The sequence below is a fragment of the Lepisma saccharinum genome, chromosome 30 (genome assembly GCF_977018435.1).
Source record: "Lepisma saccharinum chromosome 30, izLepSacc3.1, whole genome shotgun sequence".
NCBI classification, from domain to species: domain Eukaryota; kingdom Metazoa; phylum Arthropoda; class Insecta; order Zygentoma; family Lepismatidae; genus Lepisma; species Lepisma saccharinum.
Window position 1 is genome coordinate 13,960,824 of NC_139258.1, and position 9,113 is coordinate 13,969,936.

The 9,113-nt window shown below is 36.3% G+C and overlaps 1 protein-coding gene across 4 annotated transcripts in view; it reads right to left on the bottom strand.

Annotated features, from left to right (window-relative positions):
- LOC145982010 (uncharacterized) overlaps positions 1-8,819 on the bottom strand; it is a 104,401-nt gene extending 95,582 nt beyond the window's left edge. For all 4 annotated transcript variants that reach the window (XR_014441012.1, XR_014441011.1, XM_083115555.1 and 1 more), the window contains exon 1: positions 8,736-8,819. The gene's annotated coding sequence lies outside the window, so the exon portion shown is untranslated. The remainder of the gene's footprint in view (positions 1-8,735) is intronic.
- Positions 8,820-9,113: the final 294 nt, after the last annotated feature.

Genomic DNA, 9,113 nt, shown 5'->3' on the forward strand with positions numbered 1-9,113 from the left:
GAAGAAACTTTACAACATCATCTCCTTGAGATACCATTCCAAAATACCACAATTGATCATACTTACAAGCTATGTAACATCCAGGAAAGAGTTCATGTACGATTACAATAAAAGATTGAATCCAATCTTTTACAATCCAAGATGAGGCCCAAGGTTACCACTGGACTTCTGAGTCATGTACTGTACATTCTTTGGTAGTCTACTGTAAGAACTCTGTTGGGGAAAAGATTGTTTCATCACACTGTATCATATATAATGATCTGAAGCATGATGTGAACATGGTTTACAAAATTCAAGGAATAGTCGTGAGATTTCTGAAAGAAAATTTTTCACATGTCAAGAAAATACACTATTTCCGTGACAGGAGTGCTGCTCAATACAAAAACAAATATAACTTTCTCAACTTGTGTCTGCATGAAGAGGACTTCCAGCTAGAGGCACAATGGTCATTGTTTTCAACATGCCATGGGAAATCAGAATGTAATGGGATTGGCGGAACAGCAAAATGCTTGGCACGAAAACAGAGTTTACAGAGACCATTTGAGAGACAGATCACAACAACAGGGGATTTTTACAATTTCTGTGTGGAAAAAATTACAAATATCGCATTTCACTTTATTGAGAAAGGTGAAGTAGATTCAACCCATTTGACACTTCAAAACCGGTTTACAGATGTACAAACAGTTCCAGGCACTAGAAGTTTCCACAATTTCAGTCCTCTGGATTCTGCAGGCACCATTGTGGCTAGAAGAATCAGTCAAGATGACACCCCATCTCTCACGTACAGTCTGAAAAACCGCCAATCTTTTATTGTAACCGTACATGAACTCTTTCCTGGATGTTACATTGCTTGTAAGTATGATCAGTTGTGGTATTTTGGAATGGTATCTCAAGTGGATGAAGATCAAGGAGATGTTGTTGTAAAGTTTCTTCACCACCATGCTCCTTCCCCATCATTCTATTGGCCAAGACATGAAGATATATGTGCAGTAACAATTCCCCATGTGCTGACTGTTGTTGATCCACCAGAAACAACATCTCGATGGCAAAAGGTTCTAAGTTCAATGGACAAGATAATCCAACGTGTCAAAGTATACAACTTGTGTCACAAAGTAAATTTTTGTATATGTTGCATGCACATATATGGAAAGGTAAAAAATATATATGGGCAATATATGGAATATCCAGTAATTTTTAAACCTGTGTTTTGGTCAATCACATTTAAATATCTATATGGATAAATCATCAAACACCAAATGTTGAAGCAGGAGGGGATACCATAATAACTGATATTGTTCAATGATGATTTCATATTAATAAAATAATATAAATTATTATTATTATTATTATTATCATCATTATTGTCATCTTCATTGTTATTCTTTCTCAGGTAATGTTGACATATCATCAAACTGCTGCTTACAAAGAACACAACATTAAACAAAGATTTTTTTGAACCATACATATTTTGCTTATATATGGATAAATTATTTTATAAATAAGCAAGGAAATAATAAGACAACAATGCTCAAAGAATAAACAAAAGTATAGAATTTCGAGTTTGCTTCACTGATTAATTTATAACACATTATTTGATCGATTTTGAGTTAACCAAAATATTTTAATACTCCGGAAGCCATTTCATCCAAATATCAGACATAAGTATATTATATTTATAGAAGGAATAAAATAACCATAACTTTTATTGCTGGGTAAGTTAGAATACATATCCAGGTTAATTTTAAAAATACTTATGCTGGTATTAATTCATTCCCTTTTAATGATAATTGAAATTTTAGCAAGGCATGTTTTCGGCAACAAAATCCCGCTAATTTTTTTTATTAATTTTTTGTTTTACTAAAATATTGATATCATGTGATGTCATATTTTTTTCTGAAATGCCTATTGTTTGGTTAATATTGTTGTGAAATTTCAAAAGGATTGAATCATGTGTGAGCGAGATAGAATTTTTTTTGTAAAGCACTGCAGGTTTCAATGAGGGCTTCAGAAATGAAGGAAAACGAGACTTGGCTGAAAGTTTGAGAGGCCATAACTCTGAAACGAGATGAGTTAGAGGCGAAAAATTTTATGTGGTTTCTTACCACCATGGAAGGATTGAATGTACCAAGTTTCATAAAAATCTGAGATGGTGGGTTCCCAAACCTCTTTTTTTTGGTTGAATTGATATGGAATGACCCAGTTCACATGATAGATGACAGATGGTAGGAGAAGACTGAAAATGGCCAAAAATAAAATTTTCAAGATTTGAGGCATAGCTCCCTCTCTCACTAGACCCCTCAATTCTCATCTTCATGTTTCCTGTTATGCATCATGGTTAGTGAGTGTATTTAAAACTTGCAAAAAAAAACCAATGACAATGTGTGAAATGTAGCTGGTAAAAGAGTTCAATCTGCTAGTCTCAACAGCTTCACCCTATTTCTAATGCTAATAGCCCTAAACCTGACCGATCTAAGAACAAAAGCATTCTGGGATGTTTTGCTAATGCTAAAAGTCCTTACCTGGCTTGCCTAACCTAAGCATTTAGCATCGTATAACTCCACTGCACGTATGTGAAGTAGATGGCAGCATCAGTCCATATCCAAGATGACAGTAAACGGTAAAAATTTACTATCCATCGGACACATATAACTTCGTTGTTTCGTCAATATTTGACATTCGTACTTACCTATCTGCTTCGCGGAACATTCCTTAAGGTGTAGTGAGGTTTTTTTTGGTCAAAGTAATTGCAATTTTTCATATTACGAGAACTTCTTTCTCGTAGTCGCTTCGCGTGCCTTAGACCTTCATACATAAGTGCGCGTCGTGCTTGTGTTTTGTCGATTTTCATTCGTTATGCAGTGTTTCAACCTTCGGAACCCAAGAAATATACGTGAACAACGCTCATCTGATCCTTTTTTTTTCGCATTGTTTTACGAAGAATATTGAAATATTTCGTGGCGCTATCCGTTCCAGAATCGGTGGGAAATTTAAACTAAAAAAATATTTTAGTTTGAAATTTTTGAGTAAAATTTCCCACCGATTCTGGGCTCCGCCCCTGGGGTAATTGACCTACCGCCCCCTACCGCTATCGCGGCCCTGCCTCCGCTCCGGCTCCCAAGCTTTCTCTATAGAGTTCCTGTTAAAGACATGTCAGAAATTGACCGGAGTCACCTGCCCCCAGATGAGCCCCAAACTTTTAAATTTCAAGAAATCCGTCTCCAGGATACAAAACTTACCTAAATTTCACCATGCATCCACGACACGTCATATTAGGCATATACCCACAGCTCATTCCTTCTAACCAGTAGCTTACATTCACTGCCACATTTTCGACATTTCTTTACTTCCTTCATGATCCCGTGTTCAATTAAATTAAAAAATGCACTGGATCTTCTATACCCAGTACGAATTTCACCACGCATCCACGACACGTCATGTTTCTAACTTTTGTTGCAAACACAGACAGTTCGAAACACTGGATACCCAATGAACATGAACAAAAGGTACTAGTTTACTATCCTTCGGACAGATTTCTTCATTTCAACAGAATAAACTACTTACTGTAATAAGTTCCTGTAGTATTGTCTAACATCTGGAAGGTGTTTTGTGTGATGTGGGAACGTTTCATAGCGGAAATTCAACCATTGACGCATAGCCCCACGAACCATTTCCGGTAAGGTTAGGTTAGGTAGGGTCACAATAGGTTACAATAGTTAAAAATTGGTTTCGAAAAAATATGCGTAGCCCCACACACCATTCTCGCACAGCCCCACACACCATTCTCGCATAGCCCCACAAACCATTTGCGAAAACGTACGTTCTTCAGTTACAAAAACACTTTTTTTAAAAAAAAAATTGATCAAAAAAACGTGAATACATGTTAAAAATGATCCGCGAAGCAGATAGGTAAGTAGAAGAAACTCAGAAGTTATAGGTGTCCGAAGGATAGTAAACATTTACCTTAATTTACAACAAAGAACATGAATTTCCGCTATCATAATTCCTACATCACACAAAACACCTTCCCGATGTTAGACAATGCTACAGGAACTTATTACGTACGGTAAGTAGTTTCTTCTGTAAAAATGAAGAAATGTGTCCGAAGCATAGTAAATTAGTACCCAGTAAAGTAATCCCTTCTCCAAAACAAAGAATCATGTAGCAGTATACGGAAGGAAAAAGTAATTCTCTACAAAACATGCAGCAAGTAATCAATAAGCCTCTGAAGTATACAAGACATAAATAGAAATCGAACCATGTAAAAATGCCTGTGTTACGAATTAAATGATCTGAACTTGGACTGGTCCAGTTTCTATATGGTGGTTGATATTCACAATCGTTACAAGAGTATGGAAAAATTGTACATGAGTGTGAATTAATGTCTCAAGTTTATAGGACTTGAATCTATTATTAAGTCTCAGGAAACAGTATTGTGCACAATTTTTTGGGGCGAAATTATATTTTTCGAATTTGTTATGCTCTTAAATTTCACCTGCTGAAAATGTGTGTGTGGTTCAGTGGAATTTACAAACAAGATGAAAATGCATAAATACTACGATAATGTAACCTAACCTGATTTACCTACTCTCAAAGCTTTCCCGGTGGGGAAATGACACTTCTTTGACATCAAGTAGGGATGTCATACACATCAAAAGGAGATGTAAATAAGAACATACTGGGTGGTCAAGGTTTTTCACACTCTGAGACCTCTGGAAGCTATTTGAAGCATTGGATAGTGGTGAAACTTTGTCTGAAGCAATGATCATAAAAAAAATTCAACATTCTTGGAAGAAAATACGGCCCGTGCTCACTTAACCCACCATCAATTTCGCAAGGACTTTATTTTATGAAGATTATGAGTTGCTAAGTGTGAAGAAAGAAATTCTGCAGCGTGGAAAGAATCATTTAGTACTGTACAGCCATTTATAGTTGAGATGTAGTCGTTTGAAGTTGCGAGGTGGAAGTCTACTTGCGGCACTCTTAGTTTCGTAGCACCTGTATTCTACTTGCGGCCATGTTAGTTTTGTAACACCCATACCGATGGATGTATGTGAAAGTCGGTTTTTCAGGACCGTACCTCAACAAATTTCATGAAAAACTGCTGTCAAAATTTCCCACAGATTCCGGGCTCCACCCTTGGGGTAATCAACTACTGCCTGCAACCCCTATCGCGGCCCCGCCTTTCTCTATAGAGTTCCTTTGGAAGGCATGTTAGAAACTGCCCAACACTATTTTCTGCACTGAAAGATTATAAAGGTACCAAAAAATTAAACCTCATAAGGTAACTTACCTCTTTATCCCAAGGCCAGGCACTTGCGGGTCAAAGTGAAAGTTGAAAGTCGTTAAGTTCAAAGTCTTTGTTGTCCTTTTCCCCAGAATACTAACCTCTCCGTACTTTTCATCATATAAGAAGTCGCAAATTATCCCATCCCACAAGTCATTGAGAAAATACAACCCTCCCCTTCACGGCCTGCAGTTGCCAAAAAAAATTTGCACGATGTCCCAGAAGATTACGTATTTACACACGCTGAGGTTACCGTTCAACAATAATTAATACTTCCGTATGGTCCCAACACCTCTGAGTCGTTTATTTCGTCATTTTTAACATTCGTACTTACGTGTTCTGCATTGCAAAAGATTCTTGAAGGTGGGATTTGGCTTCTTTCACGAAAATAATTTCAATTTTTCACATTACGAATAATTATTGTTCTTTTTTTCGCTTCTGTAACACAATATGGCGAGCGCAGCTTAACTAGCATAGTGGATCATCAGTGGGTATGCAATGTTTCCAACCTTCGTAACCGAAAAATGCCACAAACCATTTCACGCATAGCCCCAAAATCCATTCACGGTACTAGGCAAACATAGTTAAAATTGTGGGTCCTTGCAATATCAGGAATGTATATTTAGTATCTTCATCTTCTTGCAAAACAACGGCATGGTTGGAAACACTGACAGGGGGTTATGTCATCGCAACATCCAGTTCACAGAAGCAAATAAGAGCAACAGCAATTGTGCGTCGGAGAGATATTTATCTTGAAAAACACATGAATTCCCGGTCAAATACATTCCACGACGAATACCTACACGAACTTTCAAAATGCTACAGAAACTCATTCACATAAGTAGTTTCTTCTGTAAAAATGAAGAAATCCCTTGGGACCATATGGAACAATAAGTTGAATGATATTCCTCATCGTGAACCGCAGCTGTTTTCCATACCTGTCAAACCACATAAACTCATCCGCAAATTATCCCATTCCACAAGTCAATCATAAGAAAATGAGAATGTGCGCCTGTAACATGAATCCATGATTGAAGCCCTGGAAAATCATATGAACATTACGTAGGTAAGGAATTTAAATATTAAAAAAATGTAAGTTTCGTAGCACGTAGATCTCCAAAAATTACTTTCCCCGCTCCAGAATTTCTTTCTTCACACTTAGCAACACAATCTTAAAAAAAAAAAAAAAAAAATCCTTACAAAATCAAGGGTGGGTTAAGTGACCACAGAGCCAGAAAATATTGAGAGGTTACAACACTGTTCTCTTCCTGCAATTTTCACATTGATAGGATGGACGAAAGTCACATGTTTACCTAGATCTTAACAAACTGCTTTGATGACACATTACAAATATCAAATATTCATTTGTGCAAAAGTGTTTGCAGACTGTATAAACATGAAAAAAGAAAGAAAATGGCATCGAACTAAATGAGGGTAACAGGTTATCATGTGTACATCATAACTAGTAGGTTGCGAAAGCACAAATCATATTCTCTGGAAAAAAATACGGTAAATATGCGATATCGCCAGGACGGATTTCTTCAAATTTACAGGAGAAAGTACTTATTGAAATGAGTTTCTTTAGCATTCTGGACGTTCTTGGAGGTTTTTTCTTTCACGGAAAGTAAACACTTCGTAGTTTAATGCTGCCGAACAAGAATTAATCACTTTTTACGTAAGAAATTGGCTTTGCCTGCCACATTATGCCATTGTTTCCATTGTGTGCATGCAGATGGCGAGATCGTTGAAAGTCACGCGATCTCTGCAGTGTTTCCGGTACTAGTTTACTATCCTTCGGACAGATTTCTTTATTTCTACAAAAGAAACTACTTACCGTAATAAGTTCCTGTAGTATTGTCTAACATCTGGAAGGTGTTTTGTGTGATGTGGGAATGTTTCATAGTGGAAATTCAACCATTGACGCATAGCCCCACGAACCATTTCCGGTAAGGTTAGGTTAGGTAGGGTCACAATAGGTTAAAATAGTTAAAAATTGGTTTTGAAAAAAATATGCATAGCTCCACACACCATTCTCGCATAGCCCCACGAACCATTGACACATAGCCCCACAGACCATTTGCAGAAACGTACGTTCTTCAGTTACAAAAACACTTTTTTTAAAAAAAAAATTGATAAAAAAAACTTGAATACACGTTAAAAAATGATCCGCGAAGCAGATAGGTAAGTAGAAATGTCAATAATTGACGAAACTCAGAAGTTATAGGTGTCCGAAGGATAGTAAACATTTACCGAAATGAGTGCTAATGGAACTTAACCTAACCTTGTGTGAATGGTTTGTGGGGCTAGCCATGGATGGTTTTTGGGGCTAACGTCAATGGTTTGTGGGGCTACCCGTGGATGGTTTTTGGGGCTAACGTGCATGGTTTGTGGAGGTAAACATGAAAAAAAAATCGAAATAGTACGTAATTTTCCGTCACGAAGGTTTGAAACACTGCTTGCACACTGAAAATCGACAAAACACAAGCTGGCGCGTCATGATGCACGATGATCCATTACGAGTGCACGCCATATTGTCTATTACAGAAGCGGAACAAGTAAGACAAATAATCAATCGTAATATGAAAAGTTAACAGTATTTTATGGAAAAAGGCATAACTTCACCTTAAAGAATGTTCCGCAAGGCAAAATAGGTTAAGTACCAGTGGTAAAATTAAGGAAATAAATGAGTGAAAGGTGTCCGGGCGTTATCGCATATTTACCAAAAATACCTACTTAGTGAAGCTTTCAACATGCTATATTTTCTACTCCAAGCCTCCAACGTACTTCAAAGATCATTTACAGTATTACAAAGCACCTGCTAATACTCTAATAAAACTTGCGAAGAATCATTAAACATTCGAGATCAAGACCACTGGACCAAATAATTTTAAAAACTTCAAAAGCACGATACATAATAATTTTCCTAATAGTATAATATTACCTTTGATAATGAAAAGTTGGTTGGTGAGGATTTCTTAGCACATAAATCTTCAAAAGAAAATGACAAAGCTTGTCCAAATTCTCATTAGTGTTAAGTGGTATTAATTTACAGCAAACAACTTATAACGTGTAGTGTTCCAATTACAACCTGGCTGACATTTACCTGAAAATTACAGATTTAAAAAGTTAAGCATTGAAAGTGACAAGCAACAATTTATCTTCACCCCCTCCCCTTGACAAAATTTGCAAAAATAATTCAATGTTCACCCTCTACTGCATTACAGATACTGTTCTATTACATTACAGATAATAAACCATTTACAGCACGTAATGAAACAACTTTGGTGCACAATTTATGGCTCGTAAAATAATATCGCCATGCTGGCTATTTTCTTCGGCGTGGTACAATGTAAATGTGAATTGTATAGTGAATTCGACACGATACTGAGCATCATTATCGTATGTTTCACTAAAGGCATAAATAATAAATATCAACATAACAATTCCTCACCTATATAAGAAATAATCGTATATCTTCCTCAAGATTTTAGCTAACGCCGGAACAAAAAAAATTCACAAACCAAGCACAAGAAAGGAAGTATGTCATAACAAAATCAAACATGATATTCTGCTCATAATTTCTACACACGTAAATTTAATTATGCAATACGTTCTGGAAAATATTAAACAAGATAAATTCAAATATAATAATATTTTTCATAAATAAAATTGATTTATATTTGGCTTTGTGAAAGGAAGCCAAAATAATTAATTGAAGACTGACTAACGTAGTTAGTAAAGAATGAAAAGGAAATGGAAGGACCGTTTACGATAGTTTTATACTGCATGATACTCAACGAACCCCTGTGAAAGAACCTTAAATTAAAAG